At 47.2% G+C, this 22,669-nt stretch overlaps 1 protein-coding gene across 2 annotated transcripts in view; it reads right to left on the minus strand.

Moving 5' to 3' along the window:
* Window positions 1-8,731, minus strand: part of COQ8A (coenzyme Q8A) — a 56,697-nt gene extending 47,966 nt beyond the window's left edge. The window contains exon 1 of one of the 2 annotated variants that reach the window (XM_058533590.1): window positions 8,710-8,731. The gene's annotated coding sequence lies outside the window, so the exon portion shown is untranslated. The other variant, XM_058533589.1, reaches the window with a different exon arrangement.
* Between the last annotated feature and the right edge of the window lie 13,938 nt (window positions 8,732-22,669).

The raw sequence follows: 22,669 nt of genomic DNA on the forward strand, positions 1-22,669 counted from the left end.
GTGCATGAGCTGGGAGGAGCCACCAGGCATGTGGCCTTCGGTCTTGCCTCACTGACACCGGGTACCAACCTTTACCAGCAGCATCTCCAAATACCGCACACACACCAGGAAAGGACACTTGTACAGGTCCCTGGATAGAGGTCACATTAACACATCCTGCCACTGAGGCTACATGCAACCCTTTGGCAGTTCACGTGTATACAAAACCCCAATCGTTTTTCAACCCAGTGAGTTCACCCCGACGAGGAACAACCCTAGACAGGCAACTACACTCAGGAAGAGAAATGAGAAGAGGCTCGGCAGAGGGAGAAGCGAGGACAGGTTCCAAGAGAGGAGGCTGCTACCTCAATGATCTCCACTCTCCTCTGCCTGCAGAACTACGGCCACCGGCCCTGGCCTGGCCTTCATGGCCCTGCACTGTGGACCCCAGGACACGTTTCCAGCTTTATCTCCCACTATCTCCCCCATGCCCCAACGCTTCAGCCAGAATGGACCTCCCCAACACACACACACACACACACACACACACACACACACACACACACACACACACACAGAGGCTCTCCTACTTCCACCTGCTGCTCTCTCCTCCTCCCCCTGGAATACCATTTCCCTGCCAAAATCCTACCCATCCTGATGGAACGTTAAACCCTCCCTAGTGGTCATCCCCCATCCTCAAGGCACCTCTTTTCCTCTAATCTCCCTCGTCTCTTGATGACCTAAGGTCACCTTGAGATGCCCTGTAGGACTCTGTGCACCTGTCCCATGTCCCTTATTGCACGGTGAGCTCCTGGAGAGAGGGGACCTCCCCTATCCAGTTCTATAATCCCCACAGGGTCTGGCAGTGTGCCTCGTCTACACCAGGACTACAACACCCGTATGTACCCAGGGTCCCTAGCATATCAAGCTCCCTCTTCTAGACCCCAGAACCAGAAACAACCAGGGCTGCTGAGCATCAGGAAATGTTCTTTCTGCCCACAGCCACCCTGAAAGCCCCGACGGTGCACGGCCATAGACAAGGCAGCAGCAGCAGTACACCCCTGTTTTCATGGGGTGGGGACAGAAGAGCGAGAAACGGAGGAGGAGCAACTTTCAAAGGAGCAGAGCCAGCTGGGTTACAAGGCTGCGCACAGACGCCGGGAGGGAGGGGTGGCGCAGCCACACAGGACGCGGCCCCTCTACTGCTTCCTCTAGTTGCCCCACTCCTTGCTTATAAGACTGAGAGGAAAAGGGGAAAGAGCCAGCAGGCCCGGCCCACTAACAGCGAGCTCCACGCAGGCTGGAACAGGAAACACGGCAGTCCCGGGCCTAGCCCTCTGCTTTACCAAATGTTGGCTGTAAACACGCTAGGCAGTAAAGCCACCGACTTTTTTTTGATCTCAGAAAGATGTGAGATGTTTGCTCGGGCACCTATCAAACAGTAACCACCTGCAGGTCACAGAGCAATCTATTCTTACCTTCACCCTCCTCTGAGCCAGGATCGCTGCCAAACGGAAACTGTGCCAGGCGGGCAACAAACAATGGGCTTCACCCCGGCTCCGGACTTCAACTTGCAAGTTGTGTGCGTGTGAACAGTCCCCAGGGCTGCTCAGCCAGCCCGGCAGACGGCAGGAACGTGGCCCCCAGGCCCTCTAGTTCCCAGACACCACGAGGGAGGTCTGAGGGAGGGGACGCACAGCGAGGCCCGGGTTCCGGGCCCACCTGGGGCACCAGCCACGTGTGACTCGGGCACACCAGTTCTCCTCTTGGGGCTGCCCATCCTCACTTCCTCATGTGGAAAATGAGGCGACTGACCTGGGTGAGCTCCAGTTCCCAGAGACGAGGACAGGGCCCTTTATCCCTTGAGCACAGAAGGTCGACCCAGAGAGCACCGCCCAGGGCTGTTCTGAAAACTGGGATTTAAGGGGGTCTAGAAAGAATAACGCTCAGAAGAATTGGAGTACTGACCCTTCTAGACAGACGTTCTATGAAAATAGCAAGTGGGGAGGGGCAGACCTGGCCCCTCAGGGGAGGAGAGATGGAAATCCAACAGCCTCTCTCTCAGGAAACACACCTCTGGGAAAATCTAGAGGGATGGTGCAGCAGGAGGGGAAGGGACTGGGCGCTTCTCACACAGCCAGGAAACTCCTCCCTGCCTCTCTTCCACACACACTCACTCACACACACACACTCTCTCACACACACACTATCTCTCACTCACACACACTATCTCTCACACATACACACACACTCACACACACACTATCTCACACATACTCACACACACTCTCACACACATTCACTCACACACACTCTCTCACACACACTCTCTCACACAAACTATCTCTCACTCACACACACTCTCTCACATACACACACTCTCTTACACACTCGCTCTCACAGTCTCTCCCTCACGTACACACTCACACACACACACTCTCTCTCACTCACACACACTATCTCTCACACATACACACACACTCTCTCACACACACACTATCTCACACATACACACACTCTCATACACACACTCTCTCACACACACTATCTCTCACTCACACACACACACTCACACACTCTCTTACACACTCACTCTCACAGTCTCTCCCTCACGTACACACTCACACATACACACACACTCACATGCACACACTGTCTCTTCTCTCACACACATATACTCACACACTCACATGCACAGTCTCTTCTCTCTCTCACATACACGCTCTCTCACACATACACACACACACACATATACTCTCTCACACACACTCTCACACACAGTCTCTCTCTCTCTCTCTCACACAGTCTCTCCCACACATACACACTCTCTCCCTCTCTCTCTCACACACACACACACACACACACACACTCCGACCGGGAACACCCATCTCCTCAGCGGCTGGCAGGAGCAGGACCTGGAGGGCACCTAAGGCAGGACGCGAGCCTGGCTTTCTCCTCCAGTGCCACCCCCGCCACCCCCGCCCCCTCACATCAAGCAGAGGCCTCACTCACTCTGTAGCTGACCTCTTCCTTTCCCCAAAAACAGGCCATCAGATGTGAGCGCCCTCCAACCCCCGGCCCACAGCCCACGGCTGACCCTCCCCAGCCCATCTCCTCCCTCCTCCACTAGGGCTTTGCCCGGAACTATTTTTTCTTTTGCCTTCAGTCTCTCTTTCCACAAAAGCCTGCCCCCTCAAGCCCACACACCCACTCTCGGCTTTCACGCACCAAATATAAAACACCCCCCTGACTCTGCTTCTCCCTCAGCCTCACCCCCGCCAACATCTCCCAAGGAGAGCGTGTGCTTCCTGTCTTGCCTTCTCCCTCAGCACTCGCTGTCTGGCCCCGACCCCAAGCCCTCCCCTCTGTCACACTCACTGCGGCCACTTGATGGCTCAACCCACCTGAGGCCACCCCACCACCACCCTCCTCAGCGTCTCCCGCTGGCCCCACACACTCCCCTAAAACCCTCTCCTTGGTTCCCACCATTCACTCTTGCCCCTGCTCTCAGGTCCTCTTCCTCCAGCCACTGCATGGCTGGGGGTCCCCAGGCTGGTCCTCCCTGCTTACCTACACTGTCCCCTGGGCTGCATCAGCCTCCCCCACGTCTGTGCATCCCTGTTCTCAGGCCGGGCTAGCCATCTCAACCACGGAACCATTTCCAGAACAAACCCGGTTATACACACACACTACATCACCCCCTGGGAGTCCCAGAGGCACTGACGAAGGGCACAGGCGAATCTGGGGGAGATGGAATTATTCTATACCTTGACTGTGGTAATGATTATGTGACTATACGCGTTTGTCAAACCACGCAACTGCATACTAGAAAGAGCGGATTTACTGTAGGCGAATTATATCTTAATAGAAAAGGATGGGAAAAAGTCCCCCAGGCACGTCAAGGCCTTCATGTCTAAAACTAACATCACCATCTTCCCCCTGACCAGCTCCTCCTTCTCCTGTACCCCCCGTTTTCAGGAGTGATACCACCATCCACCCCAAACAGCTCCTCCCTGCAACCTGCAATCTCAGCCCAGACTAGAAATTCTACCTGCACAGATTTACATTCTCTTGACTCTATGCCTTGTATTCCCCACCCCCACCTGCCACCTGGGGCCCAGGTCACCCTCACTTCTCACAAAGCACCCCACTGGGCTCCCTCCCCGCCCACCCTGACCTGCCTTCACCAGCTCTGCACACACCTGCCCGCCTGAGAGCCCCTCCCCGGCACTGTCCATGTGGCCACCCAGGCCTGGGCCTCTGCTGGGCCTCAGCTTCCAAGCTTTTCTCTCCCAGGGAAACACACTAATCCTTCAGCCCCCAGCTCCCAGGCCTCCCGGCACAAGAAAGAAGGCTGATTCCAGCAGAATCAGCACGCGCTCCACCTGAGTGCCCACAGCAGACGGCTGGTGCCCCTGTCAGGTCCTGTGCAGTCTGCCCGTAGGTGTCCACAGCGTCTCCCCGGCCGACTGTGCACACGCAGGGCAGGGAGCCGCCTCCCTCTCTCTCAGGGCCCTCCGGCCTGCAGCTGGCTCCTGAGTCCTGGGTGCTCAGGGAACCCTTTCTGGCCTGAACTGAACCGTCAGCTGAAAATTCCCGGGAGCGCCATGCCAAGCCCTCCTGCCCTCCCCTCTCCGGAACCCCACTGCTGAGATAAAATGCCAAGAAGCACAACTGGACTAACCTAAACTTTGCTCAAACTAACCTAAACTCGCAAGGGCAGATCACACAGGCTGATTCAACAGGAAATGGGGGGGAGCCCAGCCCCCCTGATCCCCTGACACTCCCTACCCTCCAGCCAGACTGCACTCCCCTCACTCCCAGGCACTCACCTACCCAATGCCTCTACTCAGGGGGCCCCGCCCGGACCAGTGCTACTCAAAGAGTGGTCCTTGGACTGGTATTATCCTCCTCGATGAGATAACAGGAGGAAGTTGTTAGAAATTTTTCTGGCAATTTAGCACTGCCATGATGTTTTTACTGTGTTTTGCAAAAGCATTGTTCTGCAACAAATTGGGTAAAAAATAAAACCTAGTCCTTCACCACAGAGTCTAGGAAGCACTGGCCCCTCACCCCCCTGCCCCCCGCCCCCGCACTCTTCCCGCTGAAATCCTGCTGGTCCTCGGAGGCCCAGCCAACATGCCTTCTCCTCCGAGAAGCCTTCCCAGTTTCCACCAGCTAGGAGTGGTCTGACCCGGAGCCCCTGGTGCAAACCACACTGAGGACGTTTAGGTGGTATCTGCATACCCCTCCCTACAGTTCCCGAGGTCAGGAACCCACGTCTAGGGTACTTTTATATTCCCGATGCCATGCTCAAGGCAGATAAGGCAATCGATATTTGTTCAACGAGGAGTAAATAACCAGATCCACCCACGATTCCAGAGTGGGCTTTTCTTCAAGGCCAGGATGTGGAGGGCACCGACCCTTAGGGCACACAGGGATTTTCCAGGTCTGGATCAAAGGCAGCCCCTCTCCCCTAGCCCGATGGGAACAGGAGGACATAAAAAAAAGCGAGTCGAGGGCTCTGGAGACAAGAACCAGGCACTATGCAACCACAACCGATTCTACAATACCCTGAAATGGCAATCTGAGTGAAAAACGCTCAGCTTCTCATGCAACTTCTGTACATGCACACACTAAAAACAAATCACACCCAAGTATGAAGAATAAAAAGAGATTTTCAAGGTCATTTCCAAGTTTAAATATTCTGTGGGTCCCTGACCTCAAAGCCACAGGCCAAAGGCTCAGGAGCCTGTAGCCCTACAAGGACATGGTTGTGGGCAGACCAGCGGGTACCCACTCGGGGTCGCGAAGTGCTTGGAGAAGCCCCCTCTCAGATCCCCCCCAGATACATCTCACTCCGGGTCCTGGCCCCGCCTCAGGGCCAGTGGACACCACCCCTGCACAGGTGCAGCTCCGGAAGGAGCAGGACCCTCACACTCCCCCACTCCCACCCGCTCTCCTTTCCACTGGCTCTCCCAAGCTCCTGGCTGTTATTTAGCAGGAATGCCAGAACTATTTCCAGATGCCACTGTCAGATCAAGACAACTCTCTATCTAAATATTTCTGTCTAATTTTGCACACAGCTCTTGTTTCAACTGACAAAGATAATGACTCAGTGTCCGTGGCTCTTGATGGAAAATTATCCTGCCAAGTTTGGAGCTTCCCAATAATAGACTTCTCCAAACTTCTTTTTGAGAAAGGAGAAGTGACCTCCCTGTCCAGATCCTTTTCTATAGGCAACAAACAGCACCCAAAAGACCACCTAACTGACCAAGGAATGCTATGGGAAAATCCTGATACGTCCCCACAGGATGGATCAACTGAAAGGGAAATTCATAGGATCCATCAACTGATGGATCAAAGAAAGGGAAATTCATGGTAGGCACTTGGCATTTTTTTCCTTGCCCTGTACACTAATCACTGTTTTTCAGCTTTTCTGCATCCCCATCAGTTTGGGACTTAGAAGTTTGAGGCATAAATTCTGGGTTATACTGAAGGCAAGATCTAGACTCAGAAGTAAAGCATCTTTCTCTGCACAAAAGAAACCTCTGTCTTTGACATCGAAGCTTTGATCAACTATAAAGGAACTCCACAAATCATACGTGCGTCCATGCTGCACCATTCATTACACTCCTGGGTAGCCTCTTTCACAGAGGAACACATGGTACATGTAAATATACCCACACGTATGTTTGAAATGCAGCCAGACACTCACTCCCTGCAGACGCAGGCCTGGCCCCCTCCCACAACACAAGACACGAGACATGTCTCAGCAAAAAGTGAGGCTGAGTAAAGCATCACCTTGGAAAAGCCACTGGTGGATAATTGAGTTGGCCTTTCTGCCAGCATTAAGAGAGCTGAAACTTGTTTGCTCACTATTTAAAACCTGTCCCACGGTTATTTCATATGCATATCCGCCACAGTCTTGCCAAGTCCCTGAAGACAGAAAACACCAGTCTTCCACTTCTTCTGCACTCTAGACGCAGCCAGTGAGTGCCATGCATCCAGCAGGCACAGTAAACACCATGGCCTTCTACCTCCTCTCTGTCTCCTCTCCTCCCAGCTGCAGAGGTGGGGTCTCCTTTAAAGCCCAATTTACATGGATTCTAACGTCGGTGTAGGGCAGGGGACACAACACTACTCTGTGCCTAACCTCTCAACTCCTCACGGGCAGCTCCCAGGAGGCCCCTGGCAGCGTGGGAAGGCTCTTTTTAGAGTCCTACCTCTGTGGTTCTCAACCAAGGGCGATTTTGCCCTCTAGGAGACATCTGGCAATGTCTGGAGACATTTTTGGGGATCACAACTAGTGTGTGTGAGGTGGGGTACTACTAGCATTAATGGATAGAGGCCAGGGATGCTGCTACACATCCTACAACGCACAGGTCAGCCCCCTCCACCCAAACAAGGAATTATCCAGTACAAATGTCAACAGTTGGGAGACCTGTCTTAGGTGACGCTCAGGGAAGTGCTCAGACCACCTGGTTCACTTTTTGTTAGCTGCCTGAAGTCAGGCCAAAAATTATAACAACCTGCACTGTCCTCATTATCTGTAAGGCTGAACAAAATGCCCAAAGCCGTCGCCAGAGTCTTAAAGATGCTGCTCCCCTGACCCACCACTTTCCCTTTGTCTCTTCTCAGGAGAAAGGCCCTCCTGCCAGGATGCCCCGCCCTTCTACAGCATGACAACTGGCAGGCTGGCATCAATGCATACTCAAATCCTTTGGCAAAGAGATAGGCCTGGCACATCCAGCTCTTCAGTCTTCTGTCACGCACACCCAAGACCCAAGAGCCCGTGGACAAGTTTTCCAGCAGGCGGCAGGCCCACCCCAGGCTGAGAGGCTGCACATAAGTCTCTCACCCTTCAGGAGGCTGGCATCTCTCATCCAAACGGAGAGTCCCAGCACCCAGACCTGCCCCCGCAGCCTTCCCCATTCCCCAAGCCACATGGGAGAACTGGTCTGGGTTTGGCAGAGGAGGTGGAGGCCGGGAAAAGGCACACGTTTATGCAATTAAGCACAGACCACTCAAAAGACCCCCAGCGTTTGGAGAAGCAGAAGGAAGGGCCAAAGAAAAGCAAACAGAGGAAAGGACCAAGAAGGGTCCCCCTTTCCCAAGTTCACCCAAAACGCCCACCTGTGAAACCCAACAGCTGGCTCGGGCCAAAAGGAATCAAAGCTCTGACACAAACCTGCAGCCACGGGCCATTAAGGCCCTTGAGACACGCTGCAAAGGGGTCTGGGAGTGAGGAGAAATATTATCATGAGAACGCGAGGCAGGAAAGCTGTATTGGCGACCCAGAGGCACGGCAACTGGCGGCCGGTCACCGGGGCTGCTCGGCGCGGTCCAGCGCCCCCCTGCTCCAGCACGCGGCCCTCGTCCCCTCCCCGAGGCAGGCCCGGCGGGCTGGGTGGGCACGGGGGTACGAGGCAGCTGCTGGGCCCCCACCCTGCAGCCTGAGGCGCGCCCAGCGCGCCACGACCCGGAGCTCGCGGCAAGTGAAACTGGCAAAAGGGAAGCCGCGCTGTCACCGGAGGAGGATGCAAGAAGGGCCCAGGCGGGCGGTGAGCCCAGCTCCGACTGCAGAGACACGGCGCCCCGGGCCCGCGGCGGCCGGCAGCCTTACCCGGCTGCAGGAAGCTGGGTTCCGCGGTCACCTTCGCGCCCCCTCCGCGCGCTCTGCGCAGCGCTGGCGCCCGGCACGCGCTCCCGATGTGTTTACCAACTCACCCGCGCCCGGAGACCCAGCGCCCGCGGCCCCGCCCCGCCGGCCGCTCCCATTGGCTGCGCCGCCGTCGCCGGCCGAGCGCCGCGCGCCGCGGGAGAGCGTCTTCGGCCCGTGCGCTCGGTCGGCGGCCAATCGGGAGCGAGGGCGGAGCGAGGGGAGCCAATGGGAGGCCGCCTCAGCGCGCAGGACCCCTCCCCCTTCTCCCTTCCCCGTTGCCCTTTCGCCTACTTGGGGAGCCCGGGCTGAAAGCCCGGCTGTGGCGTTGGTGGCCGGGTGCGCGTGCGCCCCGAGAACAGGCCGTTCCCCGTCACCTCCCTGCCGGTGCTCGCCCGGCCTCCGAGCGGGCCCGGAGGGGAGGCAGTGGAAGGGGACGGGACTCAGGAGGGTGTCCGCGCCGTGCCCCGCCTTCTGGAACGAGGGCCCCGCTCCCCGTTTCCCCAGACGGCGCTCGCGGGGGCCCGGCTGACTGCGTTTCCAGCCCCGGCGTCCGGGCCCGCCTGCTGGTCCCGCTTTCTCCTCAGGCTAACCTTGGTGGCTTTGCGGGGGCGCCATCCCCAAACAGGAAGACCCCGGGCCCGTGGCTCCGGAGCCTGTGCCGCCCGCGCCCCCCGCTCGGGGCGCCCGAGGAGGTGGCCCTCGGGCCGGGCAGCTCCCGCTCGGCCGGAACCCCAGTCGTTGTCCCCGCCCTGGAGTCTCCCCGGGGGTCCAGCCTTGCTCTGAGCAGCCGGGGACAGGCCCCCACGTGCCAGCAGCGGCCCCGGGTGTCAGCCGGCCGGCTCCCGAGTGGGTGCGAGCTAACGCCTCGCCCGCCAACGGGTCTGCCCCAAGTCGCCGCTGTCATCCACCAGAGTTCAGATCTGAGCCCAGATCTGTGCGACAAGTTCCCCTCGAGTGATTCCCGAACACCGGTCCGCAGCTCTGTCCCGGGCTGTTAGTGAGTCTTGTGGGGGAAAGGAAAAATAATGAACAATTTAGTGAGTTTTTCGTAAAACTAAATATTCAAGCCAAGGGATTGTCCTTTATTCTATTTTTTTGGAATTAACATTTAACTTTGTGGAAACTTGTTTAATATTAGTTCTTAGAAAATTAAAAGCCCTTCTATGTTGATGCCTAAAATGGGGAGAGGGAGTATTTATTATAATAAAATCCAGAAGTGAACCTACTTCACAGTGCCTCGTTGACTCCTTGGAGCCTGGCATCCCAGAGGTATGACCTGGGTTTATCCAGCCTGTTCCCCAAAGAACAGAATTCTAAGTGTGTGCGATGTGGGTAAAGGCAGCTGTGAGCTCTGCAAGCCTCCCTTCCTCCTAGGGGAAAGGGCTTTCTTCCAAGGAGAATGGAGATTGTGATCTGTGGCTTCTCAGCCTGGGCACTTGAGTGCTGGTGAGTCTCCTCTCTGCAGGAACGATCTCTTAAACAACAAAAAAATTGAACTGAGTAAATTGGAAGGTCAAATTGCTTTATTAAACGATTCATGAATCGGGCAGCACTCCATCTAGTGAACAGAAAGGAGCTCCACTGAGCTGCAAAAAAGGAAAAGTTTGTCAAGGCAGGGAGGGAGCAGAAAAGAGGAAATTATTAGCAAAGAACGCATTGTTTTAGGCAAGGTGGATAACCTTCTAGGCCTGACCAGGAAATTCCAGGTTGGCTAGTTAAAGGTCACATTCCTTGGTTGGTTGAAACTGCAATTAGTTTAGGTTTCAGGTTTGATGGAGCTTAGCGTGAGTGACTCCATTTTGGGGCTGTAGTCTCCTTTTCAACAATTCCCCCCATTTGACCAGACTCTCAGCTTACCTGAGAGGTGTGGTCAAAATTTAAGGCATTAGTGCCACTCTCAGCTACCACTTTGTAGTTCTCGAAGCTTTTGTGAAATTTTGTTGATTCATTGTGTGGTATTCACAGGTCACGACATTTTTTTCTTGTTTAATCTTGGTGGTACTCACAGGCCACAACTTCAGGTTCACAATTTTTAAGTCAGCTGTCATCTTCGTTCCTTTTCTGATGTTTCAACCTTGGAGAGTTCATTCGCTTGGTGGTTAGCAGCCGCAAACACGCATTTAAAGCCTTTGGGAAAACACAGCACACCAGGGAGACTATTATGATTATTATAAGCAGGATAATTCCCTGTATTTGGAGTGCACTTTGGAGGCATGGTCCCCAAGACCAAAACCAATCAAAATCAAATAAGTCAAAGAAAGACCCCATGGAAGGAGTCACCTTTTTAAGCCAAGCGGCTAGCTCAGTGATCTTATGTTAGCAACTTCCCCGAGAAGTGTTAATCCAGGTACTGAAGGTGGTGTTGGTCACCGCACAGACACCCCCTTGCTCAGCTGAAAGATAATCAAGGGCTATCCTATTATCCAGCACAACTTTGGCCTCAGAGTCTAAGGCTCTTTGTTGGGCAGCTGTTGTCTTAACAATGGATTCTGCAATCGCTTCAAGAGTTAAGGAGAGGTTTCTGATCATATTTACATTTACTCCTAACCAGGGAAGTATGGCCCTACCAAAAGGAGCAAATCCTGAGTCATGCATGCCTCCTGGTAAGTCTTTTTTAACCTGATGATGTAAATCCAGGAGAGTTGACCAGTGAGGTGAACAATGAATTCGTCTGTAGAAAGTTAGGGGCACAGTTAGATAACCTAAGAGGCATTGTCCGGCTGTGCACTAGCTATCTAGCCATTCGTAGGCCCAAGAAGAATGATGACCACCAAAGAGAAGGACAAACGCTTTGAGGGCGCAGACCACTTGCACTAAGGTGGCACTGTTAATGCATTCTAGCATGATGGACCCATCGGAGTTTTTGATGACAAATCTAGCAGTCTGAAAGGCAAAGTCTACCCCCTTGCGATGGCCTGGGAGATACCGATGATGGCATTATCTTTCCAGGTCAAGGCCAGAGTAGATGAAAGAAAGAGAAGAGAGGGTTTTATGTTTAAAGTATGAAGTCTTGATCCAGTGTCTTGGGAGGAAGCAGTCTACCTCGCTATCAGCTACTTCTCTTCCTAGTCCATTTGGTCCAGATGTCAGGGGGAGCCTTCTTCAGTTGTGAAATATGCGCCCAAAGTTCAAGTCCCTGAAGTTTGGTGTCATCTGGGTAGTGAGGAGGACCTGGTATAGTCCCTTCCAAGGAAATTTAAGAACAGTCTTTATTCTTGCTGATTCCAAATCAGAAGGGAGGGAGAAAATTGGAAACATTAGTTTGACGAGTCTAGATATTTGAAGAAACTAGAAGAATTTGGGATCTAGTCCAGTTTACAGGTATATAACAAAACTTTAAAGACAGTTAACAAGATTAAAGTCGAATATAGACAAAGGTGCAAACATAATTTTTCTCTCTACAATTATTTCCATTTCTTTTTTTTTTTAAAGGATAATCACAGTAAAACTAATTTGCTTGCATTAAACTTGGCCTGATTATTTCCATAAATACGGCAAGAATAAGCTCTTTTTAAGGCTGCTTTGCTGGAACATTTTAAGCAAAGTATCAGGCCAATTTTTCTAAGCATTTCTGTAAAGGTTTCTGATCATAGCTGAGTCTATGTACATCGCTCTCAAATATGACAGTCAAAGTCTTGGTAATATAGACAATATTTATGGTAATATAGCCAATAATTATGTCCTGTTACAAGGACAATAGATTTTCATTGAACTTATGTAAATAACTAACTATATTGTCATGAAAAGAATACTCATGTGTTTCCAAATTCTGGAGGGATCAGGTAGAGAGAAAAAGTAAATGTTTCATCTTTGTTTACAAAGATATACTTTACCAAATTGCTGCCAGTCACAGATAGCTTAAGAGAAAAGATTTCCTTAAATCTGGAAAAGCAAAACATTAGAGAACCAGCAATGTTTCAAACAAGAGGTTATGAAATTTATAGTCATCCTCCTCAGTTTATTCAGTCCCAGGTAGTTAATATTTGTTGACCTTAATCTTTTGTTAGCAGTTTTACAAATCCAGTTTTCCTTAGAGTTCTGTAAATTCTTACCCAGTTCAGTGGTATGATCTGAAAGTTTCTAGAAACCTGTATTCTAGAATGCTTGTCCAAGTCCTTTCCATGAGTTTCTCTGAAGATAAAACACTTTTTCAGGAACACTTTTGGAAAAGCATCTGAGTAAAATAATAATTGTCTATAAATTACAAAAGATTTTTTTAAATGTCCATTGTTAGAGGTCTGATGAGAGTTCATTATAATGGAATTGACAAGGAAATTTGGTTATTTCTGTAACATACAACATTTTAAGATAATAATTGGAATTATGACTCATAACATTATACTAGGACATATTGGATTTCTAGGAATTTTACACAATTTCTGGAACACTTATAACGTATACCTATACAGACACAACATAAAGAAGGATTAGTATTACTTCTATATTTGACAATGGTTCCCATGTAATTTAACATATCAAATAAGCCTAATTCGTATAACATCTCTCTTTTATAAAGAGAGAGAGCAATCTTTCGAGATGTTTCAAGGGCCCTCTGAAAAATCTCAAAGTTAGCTAGAGATCAAAAGGACTTCATTTAGGGGCCGGCCCAGTGGCGCAAGCGGTTAAGGACTCATGCTCCACTGCAGCAGCCCAGGGTTCGCCAGTTCGGATCCTGGGCTCACACCAAGGCACTGCTTGGCAAGCCATGCTGTGGTGGCGTCCCATATAAAGTGGAGGAAGATGGGCATGGATGTTAGCCCAGGGCCAGTTTTCCTCAGCAAAAAAAGAGGAGGATTGGCAGATGTTAGCTCAGGGCTGATCTCACAAAAAAAAAAAAAGGACTTCATTTGGAATTTGACTTGGGGAAGTTTGTCAAAAATATCAAAAGGTTTTAAAACATGGTCACATATGATCATAGGTCATTATGAAACAATACTTAGTTATCCATTTAACCACGGTAACAATTAAAGACTTCGCAGGCCAATATAGAAAGTTAAATAGGTGTAAAAAGCCTCAGCTCTTTAAATTAAGTTCCAGTTTTATATGATTACACTATTGATATTAAAGTTGATTTTTAAGACCATTATGACAAATTTATTCAATCTTATTTGGCTTGAGCATGCATAAACTTCTTTTCCCAAGATTCCTTTTCTGAAACCTTCTACAACTTTTTATGTCCATTTTAGTTCGTCCCTTGTTCTCTTTCCCTTAGAAATAAACATCTTTACCTTAGGACAAAAGCACTTTCATTTCCCTCAGCAAAAATGTATCTCCATGTTACTGCACAAAAAGGAATTCTCGGTCCAATGTACCTAAAAAGCCAATAATTACACTGCCAGCTTTTGGGGGAAAAAAAGGCTTTATTGTGACATTGACCAGCAAGGAGACAGGAGGCAAAGCTCTCGAATCTGTCTCTCTGATCCAGGGCTTGGAGCAAAATTTAAGAGGTTAGGGGAACAGGCTGGTATGCAGAAGAGCTGGTGAGGCAGGTTTTGATTGGAGGGCTTTAAACATTTATGGTAACGTGTGGAAGGGGCTTTAACACCAGAACTTCCTAGACAACAGACCCCTCACTTTTGATAAGAGTCCAACTTTCAAGTTCTGGTCATGTCCTGGTCCTTTGGTTCCACGTAGGGGAGGTGGTCCGGGTGTGCTTTCAGGTCAAGATTTTCTCCTCTGCACATGCTCTGGCTATGTGACTTGCATTTTTTTTGCTTGCCCCTGAAAAACAGCTTTAACCTTCTGTTGATAAGATGGGGTCAGTTTGAACTGGTCCTAGAGGGCCCATGGTCACATCCACACCTCATACCTTTTCTAACGAAAAAACATATTCTACTTCCCTTGCATATGGAGTTGTTTTTCTTGTTATTTCTAGTAGCTTTAATTACATATGTTAATTAGAATTCTTAACCCCTAGAAACCTTAATTTCTAATGCAAACTAAGAAGTAAGCAATTGTGAACCGTCTTTTATATTAGCATTCTGTGGCTTGGCAAATTTATAAATAATTTTTAGAAACATGCTTCTTAGCATGACATAAAACATGTTTACTAATAGATCCAAATATCTTTAGTTTCTCAGTAATAAGAAGCAAAAAGTAGGTAGCCCTATGTTTAGTAATTAATGTTTCACTAATTTACCCTATTTGGAAATGATCTAGATATTTAATGAATAACCATCATTCAACTTACTTTAGTATAAATTTGAGGTTTCAGTTTACCAAAAAGATTTGGGGAAACTATTTGAAAAGTTCATCTAAAGACATTAGATAAAGTCAGCCATCATCCTAAGCCGTTTTTTTTTGGCTGACAAATTTTGTAACACAGATATCATGAACTTATTTGATTAGTAAACCCAGATAGAATAAAAGTTTTATATTTAATGTTGATGGTCTCTTGAGACATGCCTGTTTTAATCAAACCAACAAACTTAAACTAGCTTTAATACCAAATATTTTCCCAGATCACATGAACCTGAAAAGCATTTGGGTTAGTTTCTATTATATTTCTGAGAATGTTAGGAATACTTATAAGTGCTTAATTTTAAGCCAATTAAATAGAGCTCTTTTTAAAATTAATTTGGCAATACTATCTGGAGATAGTAAATACCATACATAAACATATAGACAGTTGCAAACAGAGACCTTAGAAGACACTTTAAGGTGTTTTGTTTTTTTTTTAATTTCAAATGAACTTCTCCCTTTCATTTTACTTTTGATAAGAATTACTTTCCTGAGGTTTATACTCTAAAGAGATGGCCTAGATTAAGAGTTAGCTTTTCTATCTCAAAAGCACAGGGAAAGAATGGAAGTTCCTCCAAGAAGGGCTTTGGTTTTCTAAGGCCAATAATTTACAAGCCTTTTGAGATAAAAAGGGGAGGGCTTAGGATTGATAAAAAGCAATAAGTGAACTCTAGAGTTCCTCCAGAGTTGCACCCCTAGTCCTGTAAAGACTTGCAAGTTAAGGGCAGCTGCCTACAGCTCCTCAAAGAACTGGGCTGAAGCCCGAATGCTGAAGGACTGACACACCCATCCACCTATGTTGAAACGTTCTTCTTTCCCTCTGGGTACGTTCAACTTAGAGGAGAAGGCCTAAAAACAAAAATTCCCATCAAGCTCTAAATATTAGCCAATATCATTCCAATTTGGCCAACTTTTGACTACAGAGCTACTTAAAGATTTCTTTTAAATATCTTGTCAGTTTTCAGCCAGGAGAATCAGTAAATATTTCTGGCAGTATTAAACAACTCTGTGGACCCAAGAGGCATCCTCAAAAGAGGGTACGAGATCCAGAGTCACTCCCAAAGATAGCCAAAAGAAAGAACTGGCAGCCTCCATGTCCCAGGCAGGCAGAAAGCCAAGCCAAGCTCTTAGGATCCAAAACAAACCAAGCAAGAAGGCAGTAGCTATCCCTGGGAAGGAAATGATCACTAGGCCATGGGTCTGGATTCAGAAATGAAGAGATAATATGAAATATTATTTTCCTCTCTTGACTGAGCATTACAGACAGAGATTTTGGAGAGCTGACACTGGTAAGAATTCTCACCCTTCGTTGGCTTCTGCCAGAATTTCAAGATCCCATCTGCAGGTTCTGAGTGAGGTTTAAAGTGGAGAGTGTAGCTCTGATATTCACTAGAATTTGGCAAGTGTTTCCATTAATTTTAATTTTAGTTCCCCTTAGCTGTTTAAGGAAATAGTGTAGCAGTTTACCAGAAAATCTCTCAGAATCTCATCAATTCTGGGAGGAATCTATATGGTAGCCCTCCTTTGAAGACGGATATGGGGGCATTCAAGCTGAGGAAGGACCTTTGAGGACAGTGTCTTTTCCAGTGTCCTAGTTGACCACAACTGAGGCATTGATTTCTGGGCCAGCGTTTTGATGATGGATCCCTAGGAGGGTGTAATGGCAGAGGCCTAGGTGTTGTTTTGTATATCTTTTGTGTCTTTAATTTTTCATTAGACTTTTGTAACAAATCTTTCAATGAAGATAATTCTGGAATTTTGAAGCCTTTTGGAAGCTTCTGCATACCAATTAAAATAGGTATCCCATTCTGTTAGTTTAATTTGGTAACCCTTTCTTTCAAGTGCACTTCTTAAATGATCTTATCTAGTTCACATGTTCCTTATAATGGCCGTTGTAATTCCAGGTTGTCTTTAGTAAGATTTTGCCATTTTTGTAAATATTTACAGCTTCTGGGACCATAGTTCTCAGACATAAAATAAGCAAGTATGCCAGAAGGTGGTGTGCTTGACTCTTCAGAATTTAAGGATTTCATTAGCTAAGCCTTTGGGTTTCTCAGAGCCAAACTAATACCTAAGAGGGATTGTGCCATTGGGTTGGGGATTGTGCGTGTTTTACAGTGTACCTCGTTGCATGGAAATTTTCTTGAGGCTAGTGGATGACCTAGGGTCTATCCAACCCATTCTGTGACCAACTTATCCTAACACAGGAGTCTTTGAGTTAGGCGGCGAGCACTCTAGTAGCCTTTAAATGCTCAACCCATGCCCACCAATGTTGTAGCTCTTTGGCCTCTGAGATCCACATTAGCAATAGCCTTTCTCTACCCAAAACAAGACAAACAAACACGCACACCTTAATATATCAACAGTGACCATGAGATGTTACTGCGGCCTGGCCAAGAGAAGGCCCTGTGTGCACCACCACCAATTCCCAACGTGAAACTGGGGGTTGGGGAAAGGACTGAGCCAGAAAATCCCAAAACATGGGGACTGCGGGCTGACTCCAAACAAATGGAGAACTGCAGCTGCCACCAGCAGTTCGCAACATGGAATCTGGGGTAATTAAATGGGGAATTTAACAAGGGCTGGGGTTTCCAATTAAATAGGGAATTGTGGTACAAATTACCAGCAGCTCCCAACATGGAACTAGTGATTCCAGACAAATGGGGAACCAACTGGAAAGCCAATTAGATCGGGAGCTCAATGCAAAGAGAGCAGAGCTCAGAACTGAGAGGGGACTTACCCACGGCTGTTGGAAATGGTGAATTCAGAAAGGAGTCTGCAGGTACCACGCCTGTGCTTCTCAATGTCCCCAAATGCCACCGGAAGTCTCTTTTGGTCCCACCACTGCCACCAAACCTGTTAAACAACAAAAAATTCAACTAAGTTTAAAGATCAAATTGGCTTTATTAAACAATTCATGAATTGGGCAGCCTCCCATCTAACAGACAGAAAGGAGCTCTGCTGAGCTGCAGAAAACGAAAGGAGTAGAGATGGAATGGAATAAAGGAAATTATTAGCAAAGAATGCATTGTTTTAGGTTGCCCTCCTAAGGAGAATGGAAGGCGTCTATCAGTGGATACCCCCTAGTGCTGACCAGGAAATTCCAGGTTGGCTGGTTAAAGGTCACGCTGCTGGGAGGTTGAAACCACTATTAGCTTAGGTATTAAGGTTTGGTGGAGCTTAGCATAAGTGACTCCATTTTGGGGCCTGTAGTCTCCTTTTAACAATTCACACACCCTCTTTACAGTCCAAATTCTGCACCTTCCTCATCTTCTCCACATTAAATACAAAGTATATTTTGAGGGAGAATTGAGGAGTTATTTGACTGAAGTTTCAAGCAGCTGCCTCAAACAGTGCAGGGCTAAGAAGGAACTTGTCTTGAGAAAGGTCAAGCCCTAGGGGGTAGGCCTTCGAAGGGTGTCGATTTCTCCTTCCTACACTGGGTGTCGATTTCTCCTTCCTCCACTGTTCCCCCAAACTGCCTGCATTCCTTCAAGCGTAGTGACCCCCACCCCTGCCCATGGGATAATGCAGTCCCTGGTACATCTCTTCCTGTAGCTTGCAAACTCTACCCCCTCAGACTTCAGTTTGGATGAGGGTGTGATTTTCATCAGCTTCTGCTTCTGCTGATTGAAGTGGGGAAAGGATGCGGTGCTTTAGTTCCAAAATGTGGGGAGGGAATTGGTTACTTCCAGGTCAGTTCAGTCCCACTCCCCCAGCAATGCCAGGGTTAGCTTTTCTCTCAAGTGCCTAAAGACCAAGATAACCCACCACCATAAACATTAGTTTTTCTTCAAAGACCACCAGTCTAGTTTACTAGAGAAATGCCCCCAAGCTGTTCTATGCAAAGAAGTCATCTTCATCAGATTAACATGATTTTGACCTCGCTCCTTGTGAAATAATGACCTCAGCTTTATTATGCTAAAAACACATTTCTCTCTTTCCTGACCAGATCTTTTATTGCAAAGATTCCCCTGTTACTGCAAGTTAAAGATTCCTGCAAATTATTTTTTAGGTATGATGATGGTATTATAGTTAGATTTTTTAAAGATTCTATGTTTTAAAGATACACATTGAATTATTTCCAGAGGAAATAATATGATATACGGGAATAGCTTCAAAATATTACAGGGCTAGGGGTAAGTGAATGGGCCATGAGTTGATAATTGTGGAAGGAGAATGGTGGATATATTGGGGTTCATGATATCATTCTGTCTCTTTATATATGTTTGCAATTCTCCATAATAAAAAGTTTTTCAAAAAAGGGCTGCAAAGACAGCCCAGACTGAAGATAATATTCATACTGCAGGCAGGGTGAACAACAAGAAGATGATGAATAACAGTCATTAATGTTCTTCTTGGCATGAACTCACTACCAAGTAAGAGCAAGGATGAATCTAACTGTAGCTGATAAAAAGACAGCCAGAAAATTCAAAATTAGCAAGAAGACATTTGAAACATGGATTTCCTTCACTATGGACCTCACTCTGAGTGTCTATTGTGCCTTGAGGTATTAGTTAACAATTATATGATATGTCATCTTAATTAAGACATTCTTTCAAATTCACCTTAAACTCCTAAAAATGTACATTTTTGTGTATCTTTTATAATGGGCATAATATTTTAGTACAGTATTATTCAACACACACACACAAATGTGTATATACATACATATATAGGTACATACATACACATTCCCCCAATAACCAAAGACGCCAGTGCCTGGGACATCGGGATGAGAAGCATGATCCAATAATTCCCCCCGACCTCCAAACTTCTTTCTTAATACCTGAGACAGAGAAGGCACTTATCAATTTTCCCACTCTACTGAGTCATTCCCATCAGCATACAAACCTGTTGAACTCGCTCTCACTCTTCACCAGTCTCCATTTCTCTGTCCCATTTTCAGAAAAACTCATGGAAGAATTATCTATATTCATTTTCTCTCCTTCCTTTTCTTCCATTCTACCTGGACCAGTCTAGTCAGCTTGGCCCTGACCATTCCTCTAAAACTGCTCACCAGTGACCTCCATGTTGCCAAGTCAAGTAGTTCATCCTCAGATCCCATCTTCAGCTATCAGCCACATTTGACACAGTTGCTCGCTCCCTTCTCTTTTCTTAGAGGTTGCCCTGGGGTACAGTTACCATAACATTCTAGTTCAAATTAACACAAACTTATGTTCAATAATATACAAAAACTTTGCTCCTGGATAGCTCCATTCTCCCCTCTCTTTTGTGCTGTTATTGCCGTACAAATTACATTTTTATACATTGTATGTCCATCTCCAAGATTTATCATTATTGCACTATGCAGTCGTTTTTTAAGTCAAGAGAAAAAATAGGAGTTACAAACAAAAAATATATTTATGCTGCCTTTTATGTTTTTCTATGTAGTTTCCTTTACCAGTGTTCTTTATTTCTCCCTGTGGATTTGAGTTACTGTCATTTCATTTCAGCCTGGAGGACACCCTTTATTTCTTACAGAGAAGATGTACTACTGGTGAATGCCCTTGGTTTCTGTTTATCTTTGTTGTTAGCGCCGTCAAGTCAATTCTGACTCATAGTGACCCTGTGGACAGCAGAGCAGAACCCTGCCTGGTCTTTTTGCGCCATCCTCTCCCCTTCTGGTGCTATATCAGACAGTGCTCCGCTGCTATTGACAGGGTTTTCATGGCCAATTTTTTCCGAAGTAGGTGGCCAGATCCTTCTTCCTAATCTGTCTTAGTCTGGAGGCTCCACTGAAACCTGTCCACCGTGGGTGACCCTGCTGGTATTTGAAATCCCAGTGGCTTAGCTTTCAGCATCACAGCAACATGCAGCCACCACAGTATGACAACTGACAGACAGGTGGTGTGGTTCCCTGAGCAGAACACGAACCCAGGCCACAGTGGTGAGAGTGCCAAATCTTAACCACTAGACCACCAGGGCTGGCTTTTGGAATGTCTTAATTTCTTCTTCATTTTTGAAGGGTAGTTTTGCCGAATAGAGAATGTTTAATTGACGAGGGTTTTTTTCCATCAGTACTTTAAATATGTCATGTCATAGCCTTCTGGCCATCTGATATTTCTGATATCAGATGTCAACCTTACTGAGGATCTTTGTACATGATGAGTTGCTTCTTTCTTGATGTTTTCAAGATTCTCTCTTTGTCTTCATCTTTTGACAGTTTGATTACCATGTGTCTAGGTGTTTATCCTATCTCTGAGTTTGTTCTGTTTGGAGTTTGATGTGCTTCTGACATATAGATTAATATTTTTTATCAGAATTGGGAAGTTTTCTGCCATTATTTCTTCAAACATCCTTTCTGTCCCTTTTTCCTCTCTCTTCTCCATCTGGGACTCCAATTATATGTATGTTGGTATCTTTGATGATATCCCACAGATTTCTGAGGCTGTGTTCATTTTTCTTTATTCTTTTTTCTTTCTTTTATTCAAACTTGATCATCTGAATTGACCTATCTTCAAGTTTTTGATTCTTTCTCCTGCCTGCTCAAATTTGCTGTTGAGCCCCTCTAGTGAATTTTTCATTTCAATTACTCTATTTTTCAACTCAAGAACTTCTATTTGATTATTTTTTATAATTTCTACCTTTTTATTGACATTTCCTATTTGGTGAGACATCATTCTCATACTTTTATTTCATTCTTTAGACATGGTTTCATTTAGCTCTTTAAATATATTTAAAATAGCTGATTTAAAGTCTTTGTCCAGGCCGGCCCAGTGGCTTAGCGGTTAAGTGCGCGCGCTCCGCTACTGGCGGCCCGGGTTCGGATCCCAGGTGCGCACCGACGCACCGCTTCTCCGGCCGTGCTGAGGCCACGTCCCACATGCAGCAACTAGAAGGACGTGCAACTATGACATACAATTATCTGCTGGGGCTTTGGGGAAGAAAAAAAGGAGGAGGATTGGCAATAGATGTTAGCTCAGAGCCGGTCTTCCTCAGCAAAAAGAGGAGGATTAGCACGGATGTTAGCTCAGGGCTGATCTCCCTCACAAAAACAAACAAACAAACAAACAAACAAATAAATAAATAAATAAATAAAGTCTTTGTCTAGTAAGTCCAATGTCTGGGACATTTTCTATGTTTCTGTTGATTGCTCTTTTTCCCCTATGTATGGGCCATACTTTCTTGTTTCTTTGCTTATCTCGTAATTTTTTGTCGAAAACTAGACATTTTAAATGCTATAACGTGGCATCTCTAGAAATCAGATTCTCCTCCCTCCCCAGGGTTTGTTGTTGCTGCTGCTTATTGTAGTTGTTGTTCTTGGTTTGTTTAGCGACTTTTCTGAACTAATTCTATGAAGACTGACTTTGTTGTACGTGGCCACTGAAGTCTCTACTCAGTCAGCTTAGTGGTCAGCTAATGATATGACAGAGATTTCCTTAAATGCCTGGGACCAATAAATCACCCAGGCTTTTCGGAGGGACTCTGTGTGCACGTTGGGGCAGTTGACAACTCTGCCTTCATCTAACTTCCTGCTTGTGCACAGCCTCAAGGTCAGTCAGAGGTAAGATCTTAGGGCCTTCTCAGGTCTTTCCTGAGCAGGTGCACAGCCCTGGCCTGTGTGTGGCCTTCTAGAGTCCCAGGAATATGTCAGAGCTTTTCAAAGTCCCTGCAGATGTCTCATTCCCCAACTTCTCCTTTTAAGCTTTGTGGTCAGTCTACTGTTTGCCCCAACTGTTGTCCACAGCCTCAGGCAGCTGCAAAGTTAAAATACATGCCTGAAATTTTTTTTTTTGATAAATGCCTCCTAGGAAAAGTGCTTTGCAGACTGAGTGAGCTTGA

The sequence above is a fragment of the Diceros bicornis genome, chromosome 38, assembly GCF_020826845.1.
Source record: "Diceros bicornis minor isolate mBicDic1 chromosome 38, mDicBic1.mat.cur, whole genome shotgun sequence".
Classification (NCBI taxonomy): Eukaryota; Metazoa; Chordata; class Mammalia; order Perissodactyla; family Rhinocerotidae; genus Diceros; species Diceros bicornis.